Consider the following 20,826-nt stretch of genomic DNA (forward strand, 5'->3'; position numbering starts at 1 on the left):
CTTGGCACATTCTGAACACGGTGCAATTGACTTTGGAGAAACCACTCTTTGCCTTGAAACGGAGTAGTAGTCTCTGAGACCTACTGGTACATACAAGACCTAGACTGAGACAACAAAGGGTAGACAGAGCACCTTGTGGGGAGCATCCCCGGTGACAGGGCACTTCCCTTGTGGTTCTTGTTCTGTTTGTCCATTTACTAAACATGTGACATAATTGGACATGGGTTTGAAAACACCTCGGTTACTCAATTCACATACCAATTGTAATATGAGCGGAGTAATCTACTTGATTACATGCCCGTGCTCGTTGGTATATATTGGGATGACGACACACAAGGTTAAACACAGGATGGTGGAACATCAAAGTGCCTTTAGATGCAAAAAAACAAATACGCCCATGACAAGACACTATGTAGAAATGGGCCATACTGAGGACGACTTTACATGGATTGTTATTGACAAACCAAGATATAAAATCAATATGGAGCCCCTTGATAGAGTGCTTTTCTGACGGGAACAGAGATGGGTGTTCCGCATTAAAAGTCATGTGACAGGACTTCATGAGGATATCCCTTGGTGCTCATTATAGACGGACATATACTTACAGTTAATATGTAAATTAATACCCTGTGATTTCGACTAACACCTTTCTAGATAGTGACACTATTATACTAACTCTTGTGGTAGGATGCACTGCACACATACATAGGTGTTACTTAACTTGTAGCTACGTTGGTTCAGTCCATTGGAGAAAAGGTGATGGAATATTTTTCATTTGAAGACACTTGATAGGACATGGGCTTTTATTTAGTCAGTTTTCTATCCATAGTGTTACAACAGAGATGTTATACATGGATCGGCATTTGAAAACTACAATTCCCATCACCCCTGTAGTCTTCGACAAACACATACATAAAAGAAAGTAATAATGTACTTTGTAAGCTGTTTGAATTATGTATTGAAGTTACATGTACAATGGAAACACTGACATTCTTGACATCTTTATTTTTATGATAATGCCCGTGTGAAAAGAAAAAAAAAAAAAGAATTTTCTTCAACATTAACTGAACCGGAAGTAGATTTTCCGCTTCCAGGTAGTGACGCATTAAGCAGGAAGAGTATTAAGAGCGGATGCGGCCGGTCTCCTTTCGGCCTCTACGTAACAGCTGGAAGAACCGGGAAAGTCGGTAAGGAGACCGCGTTGGAATCCCATTATATGTTGAGGGAATTGAGTGGTGTTTTATGCGATGCATCGTTGATGCTTTTTAGCACATGCTTGTTGTTTTTTTGGTTTTTATACCATTAGCATAGAATGCGGCCAATATGGACATGAATGATTGACAAGCAACAAAACGTTAATGATGAGAAAGTAATGTAGACTGTAGACTCTCTGTTTAGGATACATTGAAGATGTGCTGTATAAGGGACCGAGGAAAATGTATATATATGACATGGTTGTGGTTTTAATTGTGCTCTCCATGTTGCCTTTAGATTCTCGAGACTCATATGTAGAGGACCTCCTAAAGGGAGAGGCAGACAATTGGTCTGATATTGGTGAGATGACTTGAAATACACCAATTCCCATGTGTGTAGTGTGGTGATTTGTCGCTGGTTTCTCACATTCACTTGGGTATAATTTTTGTTTATATGGGATGTAAATATGATATAGGTAATGTGTTTTTATGTTCACAGAAAACAGAACAGACTGCAGTTGGTTCCTTGATCGTCCATATAAATAAGTATGTTTTTTTGTTTTAATTCACATTGACAGCAGAGTGACATGATGTCGGTCCTGAAGAATGCCACGAATCTCTGGTCATCAAGGCAGAAACATGTTGACCTAGTCTTCTAGGGAATATCCATATCCTTATTCCTCACACAGTTTTTTAGCTCTATCCATAGGGGATACTTATTAAAATTACTTTCCTCTGATGAGATAGTTTTAAACTCACTTTTGAAATTTTTGTGCACTCTGCCCCTCACTCATAGAAGCATTGGAGAAAAAACACCTCACGCTCCTCTCCTGAGGGAAAGTTGTAGCCCACACTGTGTACCTTGCGGTCCCAGTGTGCAAGAGGGAACCCAATGATGAAGCATGTTACCTCTGGGTGAGTGAGGGTTCTTGTCTTTAGAAAGCAATTGCTTCCTAATTTTCATAACCCATATTTACATTTAGTTGATACACCATCCAGTTACTTTTTGTGAGAAGTATATGAGTGGAGTAGTACCGTGGATGGTAATAATTCCTCCAATTATGACCTTCTTGTGAGATTATATTTCATTTAACAACCCAATGCATTCTGGGAATGGTAGTCAACTTTTTATTGGCGAACATCCCTGAGATTGAGGGCGAGGCACTGGGCCTTTGCACTACTTTCCCTATGTAGCTCTCCATCAACGTTCTCATCTGAGTGAACTGCCTTTTTTTTTTTTTGCATATTTATATAGCGCTGAACTCGACCCGAAGGTATTGTAGCGCTCTACACGAGCATCGTATTTACATTACACATTCAGGCTAGGGGAGATTAAGCCATTTGCCCAGAATCACAGGATGTGGACGCGACCCCGAGGCTCGAACCATGGTTTTCAGTACCAAAGTCGGCAGTCACAAGAGTTGCTGAAAACCGACAGTGCAGGTCGAGGGGAAGGTCGGCTAGGCAAAATAGATGAGGAGATATATCGCGCAATATTCACTCCACGCAAGGTAACTTAGCGTAAAAGGCCATTTTATTAGGACAGGGTTGGACAACCATAACCAAACATCAGACAAACCCCCCAACAATCCCCAACAACATAACTTCTCATTCCTCCATTCTCTCCCATACTCCAACTACTCCATCCCACTTCACACAGCAACCGCCTCACTTATCCCATTCGCTTCCTCACTTCTCTTCCAACCTCCTCCATCATCTCCATTTGTCGTAAACTGGTATGACGCACCCCCACCTTTCACCAGTATCCCCCTCCCCGGAAGGGTGAGTATGCCCGTCATGGACTCCTCCCCCCTCCCAAATCCGCTCCAAGCACTCACAACCCGTCCTAAACTGGCACGCTTATAGAAAAACTTAGTAGCCCTCAATCGAATCCCTCGACTGTAGGGTGGGCGGGTGGCCAAACAACCTAACTAACCCACCCTGAGGCGCTGGGGAAAGGAAGAGGAAGGACTTCCTCTTCCAGCCCCCTTTATCCTCCTAACGACCCCACCCCTTATCCCACCCCTTCCATACCCTGTCCCTCCCTTGTGCGAAATCCCCGGGGGAAGACTAGTCCGCTGACCTTTCTTCCCCCGGGGGCCGCATCGCGCAATAATCTCTCCACGCAAGGTAACTTAGCGTAAAAGGCCATTTTATTAGGACAGGGTTGGACAACCATAACCAAACATCAGACAAACCCCCCAACAATCCCCAACAACATAACTTCTCATTCCTTCATTCTCTCCCATACTCCAACTACTCCATCCCACTTCACACAGCAACCGCCTCACTTATCCCATTCGCTTCCTCACTTCTCTTCCAACCTGTTCTATCATCTCCATTCGTTGTAAACTGGTATGACGCACCCCCACCTTTCACCAGTATCCCCCTCCCCGGAAGGGTGAGTATGCCCGTCATGGACTCCTCCCCCCTCCCAAATCCGCCAACCAGGGAACCCCCGGAGGGCGGTTACCTGCCCCACCCCATTCCAGTGCACCTTTCGCCCTCACGCTCTTCGACACCAGATAGACTCGTTCCATAAACCACTAATAACATCCCTCAACTCCATCATATAGTACGCATTGCCCATGTGCGAAAGGTGCACGCCATCGTCTCTAAAAAGCAGGGGCTCCTCAAGCCGCAGTCCAGTGTGCGCCAGCACTTTGATCCCAATGTTCTCACAAAAGACCCACATTGCCCTATTCAATTTCCTTTGGGCTCGTTCAACCGCTGCGGGCTTCAATGCCCCCTCCAGATCCGACGAGGGATGAACTCAGTCCACACAATACCGGCACCAGCCAGATTGCGTTTCATAGCCTCCAAGTCCCTTTGCATCAAATACAGCAACGACACCCCTGATTGCTTCACCAGGTCATTCTCCCCCAGGTGGATGATAAGCAAGTCCGGACATCCCCTCTGCGACACTTTCTTCGTCAGCCAGGGCAATAGCTCCCCCCAGCGCATCCCACTCTTGCCCCACCAATGTACCTCGTGATGGCTGCTTCTCAGGCCCAGGCTACGACCATACACCTGCCTGTCGGAATACTTGGAGGCCCAATGCACAAATGAATGTCCAACGATCCAGGTAACCGTCTTGGCTCCCGGACCCCCAACACAACATACGAAGAAAGGAGAAATTAGAACACGAAACATAACAGAACCGCCCCACAGCCGTCGCGCCCCTGCGCACCGTGCCGCTCTACTTCCTTACGTACCGCTCGCCACAGTGCGACCTCCATCTACCAATCCGCCTGATCTTGTGCCAGGACCACCCCAGCCGCGCAGCCGCCATCGCCGTGCTGATCCGGAAAGAGTGCGTCCCATACCCTGCCGGGTCCCTACCTAGTCACCTCACTGCCATACGAAACACCGCCAGCAGCTGAAAAGCTGTGACCCGTTTCCCGGAAGCATGACAAAAGATCTCTCCTACACTCCTACCCACCTGCCCGCAAAGGCTCTCCATTCTCGCACAGGACAAACACCCGCCTCTCCCGACTCGCACAACCATACCCAAGTGCCTCTTCCAGCCTGGTCTGTTTTCGACCTCCCCAGCCAAATACCCAGGCGCGCTCCATCCATTCGAACGTCCTCAAATACCCTACCCGGAGCACCTCTAGCCCCCAACAACTCCGAAACCCGGAAGGCCCCAAAAAACATCCACGTCATGCAGAACCGAAACAACGCCACTTCCACCTCGTCATAACAACAGAAACTCAATTCCGCCAAGATGTCCACCAGCAATTCAAACGTAATAGCTGCACGCACGGCTGCCCCCCCAGTCCCCCCCCCGCACCCTACCCCAACCCCTCAACATCTTACTCAGCAACTCACTCCGTGCGGGATCAAACCCCAAATAAACCATCCGATAGAAGGAAATCCCCGCCAACTTCCCCGCAATCGTAACTGGCGACAAACCCTTGTCCATGCAGTGCAAAACATACCTCAGCACTCCCTCCTCACAATCCCCCTGCGACATACGCCAGGCATCCTTCGACCATCCCAGAAAAGCACCCAACTCAGCCCAAGCCAAACGATACGCCCGCCTTGTAGAATCCGCAACAGACTTCTCAACCAACTCCACCACTCTCACTCCCCCCAGCTCCAGATACCCTCCGGCACCTTGGTCTTGAAAACCTCTGCTCCGGGCGCCAACGTTCTGAAACGCTGCCACTGCGAACAAGACAATGCATCCGCAACGTCATTGCTAGCGCCCGGCACATGCTTCGCACGAAACAGCACATTGAAACGCAGACACAGCAGCATAAAACTTCGCAGCAAGCGCAGCACCCGCAGATCCCTGGCCCTCTGATGATTCACCAGGTCAGCCACCGTCCGGTTGTCCACATGGAACAACACTGATCTGTTCTGAAATTCCAGCCCCCACACCTGCAATGCCACCACAAGCGGAAAGAACTCCAAAAACGCAATACTCCTGCCCTGTGTCAACCAGTGCACCGGCCACTGTTCCGCGCACCATCTCCCATCCCAGAAAATGGCAAAACCTTGTGCCCCAGCTGCATCCGAAAAGATTTGCACCTGCCACACCATATTGTCATACGCAAAGTCCAAGGAGACCCCGTTGAAATCGCTCAGAAACGTGTGCCAAGTCCGCAGATCCGCCCGCACGCCCATGGAAATCCGCACCTTGTGGTGGGGCAGCACCTCCCCCGACATGGCCAGCCCCAGCCGCCTGCAAAAAGTCCTGCCAGCCCTCACCACGCGACACGCGAAATTCAGTAAACCCAACAACCGCTGGACGGACCTCAAGTCAATCTTCCGCTGCACCACCACATGCAGCAAAAATTCCTGCATTTCCTCCGCCTTCTGCTGGGGCAACCGCGCCACCCAGGCGACCGAGTCCAATTCAATCCCCAGAAACAACAGACAACAACTGGGCCCAGCCGTCTTTTCCGGCGCCAAGGGAACCCCAAACTCACCAGCCATTTGCTGAAAATGCCTCAACGCGCCCCCGCACTCGCTCGACTGCCCACGCCCGACGAACAAGAAGTCGTCCAAATAGTGGGACACCAGCCGGTGCCCCGATCTGTCTGTGAAAGCCCACTGCAGGAAGGAACTGAAAGTCTCGAACAGCGCACAAGATACCGTACAACCCATGGGCAAAACCTTGTCCACGAAGATGGCCCCCCCCAAACTGCATCCCCAGCAAAGGAAAATCCGCCGGGTGAATGGGCAGGAGGCGAAACGCAGACTTGATGTCACACTTAGCCAATTCTGCCCCCCGGCCACACGCCCTCACCAGCTCAATCGCATCATCCACCGACACATATAGGACCCTGGAATCCTCCTCCGCGATGAAATCATTCACCGACGCCCCCTCCGGCCACGAGAAGTGGTGAATCACGCGAAACTCCCCTGGTTCCTTCATCGGTACCACCCCCAAAGGGGATACGATAAGCTCAGGCAAAGGCCACATGTCAAATGGGCCCGCAACCCTCCCTTCCAGAACTCCTTTCCGCAATTTGGCCTCCACCACCCCCGGCAAATCTTTCGCTGACCTCAAATTCTCCGCCCATCTGCGCTCCCGCGGTCCTTGATACCCCACCCAAAACCCTTCAGTGAACCCCCAGTAAAGCTTCAATGCCGCTTCCCCATCAGGATACCGGGAGAGCCACGGACTCATGGCCTCCACCTTAACCGGCGTAGGAGCCCTTCAGCCCAGGCTGGCTCCGGCCCTTGGTAATCCGCCACTGCTCGGAGGGAGTGGCCAGCGTAAAACATTGTGTGACCGGGTGTCGCCCTCCACACTTAGAACACTCGTGTTTGAACTTACACGGGTAGCGGGAGCAGAAGCCCTTGTTAAAGTTCCAGCAGGCCCCCGTGGTGGCTCCCCCGCTCTTGGCCGACTGGCCAGCTGCGCCGGCAGCAGCAGCCTGTCCTCCTGCACTCGTGACACCAGTTTGTCCTCCCCCCGCCCCTGTCGAAGCGGGACGGGACTGAAAAGGCCGATACGTCACCGGAAGCCCGCTGGCCGTATGCGTGGACGCGGACGATTGTGTCGACGACATCCACTGTACCCACAACTCCTGGTCCACCTCTCCCCAGGGCTTATCAGGATTCACACTGATCCGGGCCCGAAACTCCTCATCATAGCTAAGCCAGGCGAAACCCCCAAAGTGCATCTGCGCTTTGCGAATAATATCTATGTATTTAAATAACGCGATGGCCCTGTCCTGATGTTTTTCGCAATAAATACTCACGTAAATCAAAAAGGCCGACGTCCAATTCTCCATGAACACATCGACATACTCATGTTTCCAAATCCGTGTCCTCGTTTTTTCGGACAAGTGCGACCCTAAAGGCATCGCCAAGCCCATGTAGGGCAGCTTCTTTTTGTGCTTCTCCCCCCCCCTCATCTTTCCCATCCTTCTCCCCTCCTTGTCTGTCTGAACACCGGCCCCCACGAGCCGCTTCCCATCCCCCCCCAGGTCCGTCACCTTCTTCAGGTCCGTCCCCTGTGCCGTCGCTCCCGCCTCCCGCACCGATCCGTCACCTACCCCCACTGACCTGCATGTCTTCTTACTCTCAGCCTTGTCCCCCCCCACGCCCCACCACGCACCCCACCTGCAATGGTGCCGGGCACCTCCTGCGCCCGTCCGAACACTGGGGCCGTCGTCCTCTCCACGGGCGTCCTGCTACAGCTGGCCTGTTGCGCCTGCAAAATACCAACCTTTCGGGTTGCCGCCTTTCCCTTCACCTCATGCACCTCACGCAGCTCACCTTCCTCCAACTCCTCACCATCCGACTCATAATCCAGCTCCTCCTCGAAATCATCCGTACACAAATCCGTCCGCACCTCACGCACCACTCGCTTCACACCCTTGCCATGCGCACCCTGCACAAACCATACTCCGGCGCCGACGATGCCCGCTCCCGCGACGGAGGGCAGGCCGCCGCGGACCCCCTGGCCTCTACCAGCAAACTGCGCTGGCTTGAATCCCCCCCCCCGCGCGCGGGACCGACATAGTCCGAAGGGGCCCCAGCGCCACCAGGTCTCTGAAACATCAAGTCAGTCCCTGACTCATCCACCCATACCCACCAGCCGTGCCCCGCCGCCCGCCCCGCACTTCCCCCGCGTGCCGCCACCCTGCCCTCGGACCGCACCCCCCCGGCGCCACCCCCCCCCCGCTGCCCTCTCCCTGGCCTCGCACATCTCCCCCCACTTACGCTCCGTCTCCTCAATCAACCGACGCTGTTCCCGGATGCGCTCCTCCAACGACATCCCCTCCCACCGGTCGTCCCACCGGACATCGCCCCTGCCCACGCCCCCCCCAGACCCCCTCGCCGCCTTTGCCGGGCCCTTGCTTTTGCCCCCCCGCCCCCCACCCTTCCCCTTGCCCCCACCCTGGACTCCGGGGGCAATTCCCCCCACCCACCCCCCTCCCCCCTGCCGACTCACTACCAGAGAGATACAGCGCAAAATCCTCCCCCACCGGCTCCTCACTCTCCTCCCCCGGGTCGCTGTCCTCACTGTACTCAACCAGGCCCCCGCCCATCCCCCGCCCAAGCGCCACGTCCCCCCGCTCCGCCTGCACCCCTCCCATGATCGCCCCCGTGGGACCTCCTGCACCAGAATCACCTGGCCCCCCGCCCCCCTGACCCCCCCTCCCCCACCCCGCAAACTCCTGTGGCCCCCAGCGCAGGGGGGCTCATACGCCGACCCCCACGCTTCCCCCCGTGTCCCCCTCTCCTGGCCCCCCCCGCGCGGTCACCGCGTGCTTTTTTGGAGGCGGTTCCTCCATACATGCTGCCACTGCCGCCGCCACCCCCGCGGAAGCCGAGCGCGGTGTCCGGGTCATCCCCACCCATGCCTGGTCTAAAACCCCCAGCCGCAGGAGATCCGCTGTCCCCGCGCGGCCGAGGAGCTGCAGCGCTGCGCGCACCGCAGCGTTATCTGGCCTCTGCCCCTCGCCTACCTCCATCGCCGATCAACCGCCTCCGCGCCGCCAAGATCCCCGCCTCCACCGATGCGTGCACCGCTCCCAGGCCGCCACCCGTCGCCAGACTGGGCCGCCTCGTGTCCGCCGCTCCGCCGCCTGCAGGCCCCGACAAAAAAACCAACGCAGATCCCGAAACCCTTCCAAACAACCTAACTAACCCACCCTGAGGCGCTGGGGAAAGGAAGAGGAAGGACTTCCTCTTCCAGCCCCCTTTATCCTCCTAACGACCCCACCCCTTATCCCACCCCTTCCATACCCTGTCCCTCCCTTGCGCGAAATCCCCGGGGGAAGACTAGTCCGCTGACCTTTCTTCCCCCGGGGGCCGCATTTTCACTTAACTCAAAGCCTCCTCTAATTAAAACAAATAAATAAATAAACCTCATACTTAAGCGGAGACCACATGAGAACGTTGTTTTACAGTTTAATGGAGCCCACCAAAGTAAACATCGCAGAGTACATTGCTGATTGCTTTTAAACAAACAAATTCGTCCTTTGTGGATTTTTTGTCTCCTTTCCAGTGAATTGTTAGTTTTTTGAAGAGTTAAATTCACAGGGTTAGAAGAGCTTTCGTAAATAAAAGATTACTGGGACATTCTCAGAAAGATATCATTAATTATCCTGCCTACTTTTGAGTAGTTTTTTGTTTCCTAATTAACAGTGGATTCCAGGAGTACTCCTGGGAGAGTTGGAAAGTGCTTTTCAGGAATACTCCCATGCATTAATGTTTATGCATGCGTAAATGCAGAAGGTGTACATTTACACACTCGGATATATTTTGTAAAAGTGCATTTAAAACATGTTTCTCTATTTTTTAATCCTCCACATAGAAAATAGTATTACTCTTGGAGTGTTTAAACTTCAGGAAAAAAAATCAAAATAAAAACCATCCTTCTGGTCTTTATGTTTGTATTCATTAATCATTTCATTCGTCCTGTGCGTAGCAGTTTTTTATTTTAAAAAACACGGCAGTAGGAAGGGAAAATGTCAACGCCTGCTTCTGTTTTCCACATGCCAGTCTCCATGGTGACGGGATGCAAGAGGCAGGCATTATAATCGAGCCAGGCTCGAGGCTAGCCTTGCTCGGCTGGACAAACTATATATTGCAAACAGCCCAGGTAAAATTGAAAGTACACAAAACACAACCCTTAAAATCCAGCAAGTGTTTAATGTACCAGAACTCACCCTCTGAGAATAGTAACAACAGAGAGCGGTTGCTTCTACTTGTGAAGTATTTGCCCTGTTTCCTGATTGTTAGTATGATGACTGTTTGATTGTGGCTAGAACTGCCTTTTAAGAACATAACACTTTGAGGTTACTTCCTCGAGGGACCGTCCCAAACGTCCTCTAAAGATGCATTTTTATTCTATTATGTTTGATGATCCTGGCCCGATGTGCTTTCAACATTGCCACTGATGTATTTCAAATCTCCCTTGAGCACATCTGAATCCAAACTACCAAGCCAATTCTTATACTGGGAAGGAAACAAGCTTCCGGGGACCGGTTTCTGGCATCACAGCCTTCGTCGGCCCGGCTTGCCTGAATCCTGATGGTGCAATGAGCAAGGGACTCACGTCTGAGCATACCCTCCCACACCGGAAGCTTGTTTCCTTCCCAGTATAAGAATTGGCTTGGTAGTTTGGTTTGCCCTGTTTCCATCATGCACTGGGACAGGTACAGACTAATTTGCATGTAGCCTGGTTCTGAGCTGGGATGGTGCAGTGAGCTAAAAAACGGTGATGGATTAAAACCATGATCTCTTGACTTGGTAAGAGTATTCTGCATCATTCAGAAACTCTGTCCATCACCACCCCCTTTTTCCCAAATCGATTTTATCCACACTCAGTGTGGGAGGGTATGCTCAGACGTGAGTCCCTTGCTCATTGCACCATCAGGATTCAGGCAAGCCGGGCCGACGAAGGCTGTGATGCCAGAAACCGAAAAAAAAACCCGGAAGCTTGTTTCCTTCCCAGTATAAGAATTGGCTTGGTAGTTTGGTTTGCCCTGTTCCCATCATGCACTGGGACAGGTACAGACTACTTTGCATGTAGCCAGGTTCTGAGCTGGGATGGTGCAGTGAGCTAAAAAACGGTGATGGATTAAAACCATGATCTCTTGACTTGGTAAGAGTATTCTGCATCATTCAGAAACTCTGTCCATCACCACCCCCTTTTTCCTACAACCGATCTATGTCCTGAACCCCCAAAATGGTATTTGAAGACCGACAGTACAATCTGGAGAGGGCTGCAGGAGATACAAAGCTGCCACTGAGAGTGGCGAATGCAGACCTTCTCAGGGCATTGGTACGACCCAAACATTTAATTGTGCCCATGACATCTAGAGTCTGTGAACTGTTCCTGTCTCGGAACGCAGCGGATCTAAACAATAGGTCAGTCTGTAATGCAACTGGCGCTCATGTAAAGCGCTTTCATACACTTGGGGCGAGTTTGCGCTACATAAAAATGCAACAAAAAAAAAAGCAGAAAGGGAAGGGACCTCACACCAACATGTTAATGTTAATGTTAAGGCGATTTCTAAAGCACACGATTACCCGAAGGTGTCCTGGCGCTGGATTACTTCTCTTTAGACAACATGTCACCTCTCCTTTCACATAAAAGCGGTCTATGGTGACTGCAAATCGGCAAGAGAGCTATTCTTGCATAGATGAATGAATGACCACAAAAACGGGCCCTCTCCTCTTTTACCACATGCGTTACATTGCTTGGCATAAATATTGCATCCACAACACCGACCTAACCACTACATCAAGAGGTAAGTAGTAGTAGATGTATGCCTAACTCAACCATGCACAGATAGGCGATGTGGCAGTGAGATATTTTTGCAGGCTGATATTGGTGACGTCGATATAGCATCATACAGCCCATAGGCGAATGCAGACACCTACCTTGCCCAGTTCATTGAATTCTCGACCGGACTCGTTTCCGGCAGGTACTCCCCGGCGAAGCTGACAATCTGGATCCGGTAGGAGCGCGGGTGACCCTACTTGTTGGTCTGGTTGCTGGCGAAGTGGACGTAGCGGGGCATTTTGTCATTCAGACGATAGGCAGCCTGGTTTTCCGTTTCCACCACTTGTCGGACAATCTTTGGCCTTTGAATCTGCACTTCTGGTTGCCAAGGGATGTTGAAAGGCTCGAACTTCATGTCTTGTGTCAAAAAAGAGTTAGAGGTTCCTGGAAAACAAGAACAAAAGATGCAATTTGAGACTTCACTCTTGCTGCCAAGCCTAGAGAAGAGGAGATGTTCTGTCTTGTGACACAAAGTTACAAATCCTGATTCACCATCTGACTTCTTGTTTGCTTTCCGGAATTTTAGAACAGTCCATCATGTAGATATTTTGAGCCTACCTTGAGGTCAACGTCAATATCTCATTAAATCGGCCATAATGACTCATGTTGACTACTAAAGACACTTAGGTGCAGGCGGAAACTTATCGACACCAAAGGGGATGATGGACTTATCAACACACGTTTGTGCGAAATGATGTGAACATGCATGACCAAACCCATGGACATACAATGATATCCACCTTGATATACACTCACACCAGTGCTCAAAGTGTAAAAGAATAAGCGCTGGGTCCCAAGGTTTTGCAAAGAAGCCCGCGGCCTGCGCTTTTGAATGCCAGCGTGCCGAATACCAAGGATGCATTCTGTTGCTTCCATCTTACGCATCTTTAATCCTCACCAGACCCTTCCTATCTCCTTCTCTAACTCTTGCTTGTTGTTGATCCCTGCATTCTCCATTTGTCATTCTTTTCTAGGTTTTCTCTTCCTCCCGCTTTCCCCCTTTTGTGTTTTTCTGGACGAAACTCTGTTGTGGAAAGATAAGTGCCGGTCCCCAGAAATAAGTGCCCCTGGCTCTCACCTGAAACCGCTGGCTCAAATTAAGCGTTGACTCACTCATTCATGCAGACATCTCTCGGTGAACTAGGAGCCTTAATTAAAGAAGGGGGTCTGCCTTCCTCTTCATATCCCCACCTCATCTAGAGCTTGGCAATGCGGCGTTCCCGATGCTGGAGCTGCTGCTGGCTCCACCCTCAGGCACTTCTGCTCAGTGGACCATACACCAATGGAAACAGAGTAGAGAGGCCGGCCAGTGTAGCACAGCCCTTCTAATGCCATTTACAAAGGATTTGTTTTTGTTGGAGAATAGCAAATTTAACTCTCCTGGTCCAGAAAAATCTCTGAAATATATCTTCAAGCTGGGCGCAAACTCTCTTAACCCCTTCCCCGCTCATGACGGAACCGCTCCGTCATGAGCCACGGTTGCCGTGTGCTCATTACGGAGCGGTTCCGTCATGCCACGACCGTTGGCGGCCGCTCCGCCTACGCGGCGCTGTTTCCCCGCCTGTGCGGGGGGACAACGCAACTGGGCGGAGTCATGACGGAACTGCTCCGTCATGAGCACAGCTCAACCGTGGCTCATGACGGAGTGGCTCCGTCATGAGCACAGCGCCACCGCGCTGCCCCCCCCGCACCCCCCAGCGCTGCGGCGGAATTCCCGCCGCAGCGAAGGGGTTAAACCTTACAAAAAGTGATGGTTGGAAGACTTTGGGACAGACATCTGGGCACAGCCCCCCTACTTGGGAAGACTCAGCACAGAATGATGGGGGAAATGCTTCAGATGATCTCAGCTGCCAGAAATTTCTCTGGACTGCATTTATAACCATTGTTTTTTCAGCTCTGCTGTGCCATTACAAACAGGCACCAACCTTATGCAAATGAGTCTTGGCCCGCTGTGCCTTAGAACTCAAAACGCTAGGATGTCTGGTAGGATAGGTATACCCAGCCATGGGTCTGAGTTCCATGTGAGATAGGACTCAAGATACACCTCACCGATGAGGCCCAGTTACCAGCCGCCTCCTCCTTTGGTACGCTGAACACTACCACTGATTTTGCTTTGTTGAGTACTAATAGTTTGAATGGGTTTGTTTAGGGGCCAGAAATCGAAGGTCAGCAACTGGGGTTCAGCTCACTGAGTTGCACAGGGTTGTATCCAAAGGAAGACACCAATTACAGAGCGAAAAGACATATCATGGCAAGGTTGCTGAATTGTTCCTACCTCCACTGATAGATATTTTCTCAGTAAACATTGTAGTAAAACCCAGAGGTCTTAAGTCCCTCAAGAAGACCTGAGAGCAGCTCCTTAGGATAACATTGAATAAAAGGCCCAACACTATAAACATGCTAGCGTGCAAATAATATAACAAAACATGGTGCATTGTCTCCGCCTCAGATAGTGCAGGTGCTAGCACACCCATTGGTTTGCATCCACTGGATTGCTCACTGCCTGACAGCCATTGGTCCAATGATAGCAAGCACTGGTCCATGGCCAGGAGTCTGGACCTGGACTTCATGAGCATCCCTGTAGCAGGAGAGTTTGAAGGATTTGATGATGTTTGGGAGAGGGCTCTGGTAAGTGTTGAAGAGATGGGAAGAGATAACAGAGTCTTGGGGGATACCGTTGTCCGTATGGAAGTGAAGAACGGATGGAGGGAGGCTGATTGTTAGATATCTCTTTACAAGTTATGATGAGAGTCAGCCCACTATTAGTCCCTGCTATTGGAAGTTTATCTATAGAAAGGTAAGGTGGAATACAATACGAAAAGCCATCGAGAAGTCAACCAAGATGAAACCAGGCACACAGTTTTGAATTTTTATCAAGCAAAATAAAACAATTACACTGAAATAAAGACAAAAAAGTAAATCGCTCCAATGTATAAATAGCCCTACAAGGCCAAACAGCTTTAGCTCTGAAATCACTCAAATTGATTGATATGGATTATAAGATATGTGTTTTGCTATTGAGCTACACAGCAATTACAGTGGAGGCAGAAACTGGGCATAAAACAAAGAGGAGTAACAAAAGGGAAACAAAACTACCACAAATAGCAGTACTATAGCAATGCAAATGTAACAAAACATGCCTGAAAAGTCCTACAAACATACAGCCACCTAGATGAAATGCATTAAAGTGAACAAGAGCTGGACACGGATATAAATTAGAACAAGGCTCGCTCTGAGTCTCCATTCTAGTTACACATTTTTCGAATGGTGACTTTTTAAATGTTTTACACTTACACGATAATGCACTAAGAAGCTGTTTAACATGCATTCTACATTCTACATGCATTTCTTAGTAAGCATTATCATGGTGTTGCTCATACACTCTGTCCAAGCTAGGCACATAGAACACAATATGGTTGTATTTGGTTGCCCAGTTGGAGACAGCTCTAAGGCTCCAGACAAACCATCACATCAGCTCTGCACCTTTGACAAAGTGCGATTGGAACAGTGCTTTTATTGTATTAACAGCCCCCGCAATCCATTAAGCAGAGGAACACTTCTGCTGGAATTGTCCTGGAATCCGGTCCACTATGACTGAGATGCAGCCCAGCTGGCTCTAACCTTCATCCTGTAAAGGACGATAGCCTGCTCTACATCAGACCTGCTTCCTGACACAACATACTCAGGTATGGGGGGAAGGGTAAGACTATCCCAATGTATCTGACAGAGGGTACTCCCACTATGCTCTCAATAGTGTAGGTAGTATTAGATGGGAGTATAATCATCTAGTGATGTTATAATGGTTGAACTATTTATCTTTTTCACCATTCTTGTAATTCTGGTTACATTGCTTTGTTTCTTCTGCCTAATATTTGCAGCTCACTCTTTCTATACAAGAATACTATTGTTTCAATAAATGTTTTAAAATCCACATTCATATCTTTCTTGTGTTTACCCTAGACATGCAAACGTAATAACGAAAGGGTAGATCTGTTGCTACGATGTGTGAGGTTGCTGACACCATTGGGTACCCTGGTAAGGTTAGGGGTTCAGATGGGGCACTGTGAGCTAGCTAGGAATTGGACTAACATTTTCTGATGATATGTTCGCACTGAGTTCCCATATTCTGAGGTTTATGTTGTCCAGATACACAGTCCTTTTTAATTTGTAGGAACCGTATAACATGGCGCCCAATATGTTATAGGAACCGTATGATACAAATCTCAAGAAATGACCCCATATGCTGCTTTAAAATTCCAGTTTACCAGAGAAGAAGAATGATGTTCTTTTTATTAATAGGCAAGGGAGTCACCTTTATTTATCAGCTGTTAACTGAAATGCTGCTATAGGATTTCTGTTTTTTGAGTAATAATGATTGTGATGCTATTATATGCAACAATAAGGTAATGTTTCTGAACTACATTTGAAGAGGGATCCACAAAAAGGCTGATCCTTATTATCAATGAGTATCTCTGCAATACAGCCTTCCAAGGTTTGACCGCCACTTTGCACTTTTCAGTTTGGAGCTGAGGTGAAAGAACATTTTTATTGGAAAGTTTTGTGAAGATTCCTCAAATGCCACCAACGTTAACAGGCAAGTTGATTCTTCTTTCAATACATGTTTTCCATTTTAAGATGTGGCCAATAGGCTGACCTTTGGAATTGTCCTCCAGTGACACAACCAATTGACGTCTTTCCAGTTCAAGTTTTGTTTTTCCAAACACTTGTAGGTTACTGGAACTGTCCATTTTATCACCAGAAATATGTATATAAACTAGGATGACGAAACACAAGACAACTTTGAAGAGCACAAACGTGTGACCACAGGTTGCCTGGCTCATCATTATGGCTTTTAATTACATGAATGAATGGGGCTACAGCTGGTCTTAGCCATCCCTCAACATATTGAGTTTTAAATATGGTAGTGCCAAAATATTGTGTCCAGAATATCGACTAAAATCCATAAAATTGTTAGTTAGGATTGTATTTCGATAGGAACAGCATTTCTGTTTTCCGATTAACGTTGGTGGCATTTGAGGAATCTTCACAAAACCTTCCAATAAAAATGTTCTTTCACCTCAGCTCCAAACTGAAAAGTTTCAACAAGCGGGGGCTTAAAAAAAAGGAGGAGTCCCAAAACACATTTTCCGTTTGGAAATGTAGACACAAATACAGCCAAACCCTCTGAACGGATTTACACCAAATTTGGTGGAAAGTTAGATCTAGGTCCCGAAAATGAGCATTTTGTGATTTGGTGTTAATCCATTCAGTAGTTTCTGAGCAATGTAGGTTAAAAAACCTATAGATATTTTATGTGGTGGATCTGCAAATCTGCAAGCCAAACCATGGACTCGGATTGGCTGGCCGCAACTTTAAGTTCAAGTTGCGGCCGCCATCTTTGGACTCGGAGACTCAGTCCCCATGTACTCAACAAATAAGATAATAATGGCGCAAGGGGGCCGGGTGGAGGTACTCTGACACATTGGATGGATTGGGGGTCATAAAGGGTCACCCTCTGTGATTGAAACAATACATTTAAGGGTTTTATTTATGGCATTCACTGGATCCTCTGGTCCACCATGGCAAACTTCGCGTGGCCCCTTAAGTTTGCTACACTTGAATCTACACACACACACATATGTGTGTATATATGTATACTGTTCTTCACAATATATGTATGTCGATAGTAAATCTAAACTTACCTATATATAGTTACCTTTAAGATGCATCGTGTATAGTATCTGTTTTTAGTTATATTTCTTTTAAAAAGGGACATGCATGGTCCAAGATGTTCATCTGATTCTTGTTCATGTTACACTGGTGAGGTTGCAGGACAGAAGTGCTTTGGATGAGGGGCAGGGAAAGGGTAGGGGTTGTAGGGACACCAGGAAAGGGGCCTCGACAAAGGTTCAGGAATGTTGGCAGTCACCCTCCAAAAGGCTTTGTAAAGAAGCAATAGGGTTCAGGAGGTTGTGAGAGGGAGGAGGCAGTTTCCCTGTGCCAGTAGTGACAGGGTGGGGTGAAAGATGGAAACAGAAATGAAGAATAGTAAGTAGGGTGAGAGTAGGGAGGTTAGGAGGAGGATCTGGGGAATAGGTGAGAATAGGTGGTTGGATGGGTGCAGTCACTGGAGAGAAAAGCATGTGGAGAAGGGGTGCTATTTAGCCCCAGTCTCTCAGTCTGCTGGGAACCTAAAGTGAGTGGCTGTTGTTATGTAGGAGGAGGGAGAGCTTAAGTGGGAGATGTGTGGGATCAGGGAAAGGGGATAGCGGGAGCCAGACAGCCTTGCTGTAGTTGATTTTCTAGCCCCTACCCCTTCCTAGAATATTCCTTAATTGCTCGAATTTGCTACCTCAAAAGAGGCAATCATGAAAAGGGTAGCAATCAGTAATACAACTGTTCCGCAGCAGTATTGTTGGCTCTATGGCACTGATGGTAAGCGACATTGTACACACACACAAGATACTGCCTGTAACTACTCATTGCCCTAGGAGCCAAGGAAAAGGCCTCACGGAATGAAGAAATGAAGACTTAGATCCTGACTTAGACTTTGGCAGAGAGGATGCTCCATCCCAATGTGACTGCGTACCCTCTCCACCAATGCCAAGTTCTGCACAAATCATTCAGGGTCAGGAGCAGCCGCGGTCCATGCAGGTAACAGCAGTGGTGCGAAGGGGGGATTTTGAGGGATGCTGCAGAGAGAAAATTAAATAAATAATTATTTTTTTCTCGCCATCGTCCCTTGAAATCGCCCCTTACACAGCCCCACCACTGTTACCTGCATGGACCGCTGCCGGTCAGGAGTAACTTGATTATGTAGACAATGGAGAATACTCTGTCTCCATTGCCTACATAGACATCTGACAGACAGATGGAGTAAGGTTTGGCCGTGTGTTCCCCACCCTATTTGGAATGGGTGAACACATGGCAAGTTTTTATTGTCCGAGCAGTGAAAACTACAGAACGACCCCCATGCCATGGGAGAAATCTCCCATGGTGAGGGGGCATTGTTTCTTTTAGTTTTCAAAATGAAAATTCTGCTAACAAAACTTCTTTTTGAAAATGAAAAAATTCGACATTTTGACGTACAACTCCGTCACATTGACGGAGCCATGGGTCAAACTTTCGATGCATTTACAGGAACTGCTGTCACAACAGTTCCTGTAAGTGCACGCGATGTCTGCTGGGCCGGCGGACATCTCGAAACTTGTCTGGCAGGTACTCCCTCGGGGCGACGGGTCCTTTCCTCCATCACCCTGGCAGAGTACATTTTGTCTGCCAAACTCCAAATCAGGTCCTTGGTTGGTAGAGGTCAAACAGGGAAGGTAGAAGAGAGAGGTGTTTGCCTAGACTAGACATTGGTAGAAGATCAGGCTTTGGAGGGAAACAGCCTTTACTACGCAACGGTTACAACGCATGCCATTACACCGCATGCCGTTGCAACGCAAAAGGTGTGCAGCAGTGGGTAGAAAGGTTGGATTTAACACCACCTTCCCTACTGTTGCACACACTGGAGTTGGAATAGAAAATGAATCTATTCCAACTTCCAGCGCACCCCCGACAGAAAGTCGGGGTAAATGTTGGCGTTGCAACGGCATGCGATGTAATGGCATGCGCTGTAACATCACATATTCGGCTTTGGACATTGTTTACTTTTGAAATATCAAACTCTGTGATGAAGACACTGAGAGACTATTTGCCATCATTGATGAGTTCTGATGACTTAGGTCAGAGTACCGTCTATCTGCTCTACTTAGAGTTGGGCACATCACCATGCTTCTGCTGGTGGTGAACCAGCTGGCTTCGCCAGCAGAAACCTCACATCGACGGCCCAACAGACTTGGGGATTTCAATGTAAGTTCATCAGACCATCCACCCTATTTACAGCAGACAATCCAATGTATATTTTTCTGTTCAAGACCACCAGGGAAAGCCCAGCATTCCCAAACTGAAGAAAAGAAAATGACCCCCACAACCTGGGAGAAAATTCCTGGGGTGTCAGGCTCATCGGACTTTTGTTTCCCAAACACAAAGACCCACTTTGAGAGCTTGGTTTTGTAAAACATTTTTTTTACTGAATAGCCGCATGAGACAAGGTGCCACTCATCAAACTTTCAGTGCCTTCAGAGAAGCCTCCTTGGAAGGCACAGAGATCTCTGCCAAGCCAGGAGAGATCTTTAAATGTTGTGGTCAACAGTATGCAAGGGTAATGGAGGTAATGATCTCCGCCACCATGGTGGACGGACGTCAGGCCACCTGCCAACCTCTGAAGAGTCCCTAAGGCTGTACTTTCCTCCACTTGTGGGGTAAAGAGAGGACATAAGTACAGTTGCTTTGAATCCTATTCTATTCAAGAATATTTGTTCCCAGAAGGAAATAAATGGCATACTGATTTATAAGTCTTAAAGTATAGGGTGTTAATTAGTGAAGTTTTGCTTTGCATTGTCTGTGGAACTGATTGATGGCAGGGGCCTTTTGCAGTGGTGTATAAAGGGGGGGCGGACTCCCCCATGCCCCCACTCGTACCTGCGGCTGTCTCAGTAATCTGCCAGTACAACACCGGGTCTGCCATGGGCGGCCAAAGGTCTAGCTAAGGACAAAGGGGCAGATTTACAAGGACTGATGCATCTGTGCATATTAGCAGGGATGCGCCAGTAAAGATACGACACACAAAAATACCCTTGCACCACCAGGAATGCGTTGCATTTACAACGCGGCGCACCGTGGCGTAAGGATAAACAGATGCGTGTTGCATCTTTTATCGTAAGGGCAGCGCATTGCTGAAGTCGTGTCGCAAGCGTGACGCAACTCTAGCAGTGCTCAGGGGCGGCCTATTCCTAACATGCTGCGTCACTCCTTACGCCTGCTTCA

At 48.9% G+C, this 20,826-nt stretch overlaps 1 pseudogene across 1 annotated transcript in view; it reads right to left on the reverse strand.

Annotated features, from left to right (window-relative positions):
- LOC146869328 (amine oxidase [copper-containing] 3-like) overlaps positions 1–20,826 on the reverse strand; it is an 84,049-nt pseudogene that overhangs the window by 21,574 nt on the left and 41,649 nt on the right. Inside the window, exon 2 of the transcript XR_014980085.1 lies at positions 12,054–12,339. The product of XR_014980085.1 is annotated as an amine oxidase [copper-containing] 3-like (transcript). The remainder of the gene's footprint in view (positions 1–12,053; positions 12,340–20,826) is intronic.

Source organism: Triturus cristatus, chromosome 1_1 (genome assembly GCF_964204655.1).
Source record: "Triturus cristatus chromosome 1_1, aTriCri1.1, whole genome shotgun sequence".
In the NCBI taxonomy this organism is placed as follows: Eukaryota; Metazoa; Chordata; class Amphibia; order Caudata; family Salamandridae; genus Triturus; species Triturus cristatus.